Here is a 670-nt window from a genome sequence, read left to right on the forward strand (position 1 = left end):
TTTTTTCCAAACTAAAACTCTCCAAACCCACTTTAATCTCTTTGACTTGAAAACACCAAATTTTATATGAATTTTTCAGTTTTGTCTCATGTATTTCTTACTAATCTATCTCTTTTGCAGGTTTTTAATCAAATGGCATTCATCTTTCACTAATTTAAAGGTAGATCTATTAATTTTAGATATGTATTTTTGTGTGTTCTATAAATGTAGATTTATCTAATCTTCCACTCATTTTCTCTATTTTTAAGTCATTTGAACGTTTTTGGATATGCAAGTTTTTCAGATCTGGATTTGATATGCAGGTTTTTCAGATCTGGAAGAATTCTGAGACGACTTATTTGTTAGTTGTCTGGAAGTCGTCTGGAAGTCATCTGGACTTCTTGGAAGTCTTCTGACAAAGTCGTCTGGACTTCGAGGAAGTCGTCTGGATTTTTCTGAGCGTTTTGGTAAGTTCTTATGTCTGATTTTTCTTCATTTGGTAACTTCTTCTGTGTGTTCTATAAATGTAGATTTATCTAATCTTCCACTCATTTTCTCTATTTTTAAGTCATTTGAACGTTTTTGGATAACTCTCCAAACCCACTTTAATCTCTTTGACTTGAAAACACCAAACTTTATATGAATTTTTCAGTTTTGTCTCATGTCTTTCTTACTAATCTATATTTTTTAT

This window comes from Brassica oleracea, chromosome C7 (genome assembly GCF_000695525.1).
Source record: "Brassica oleracea var. oleracea cultivar TO1000 chromosome C7, BOL, whole genome shotgun sequence".
NCBI lineage: Eukaryota > Viridiplantae > Streptophyta > Magnoliopsida > Brassicales > Brassicaceae > Brassica > Brassica oleracea.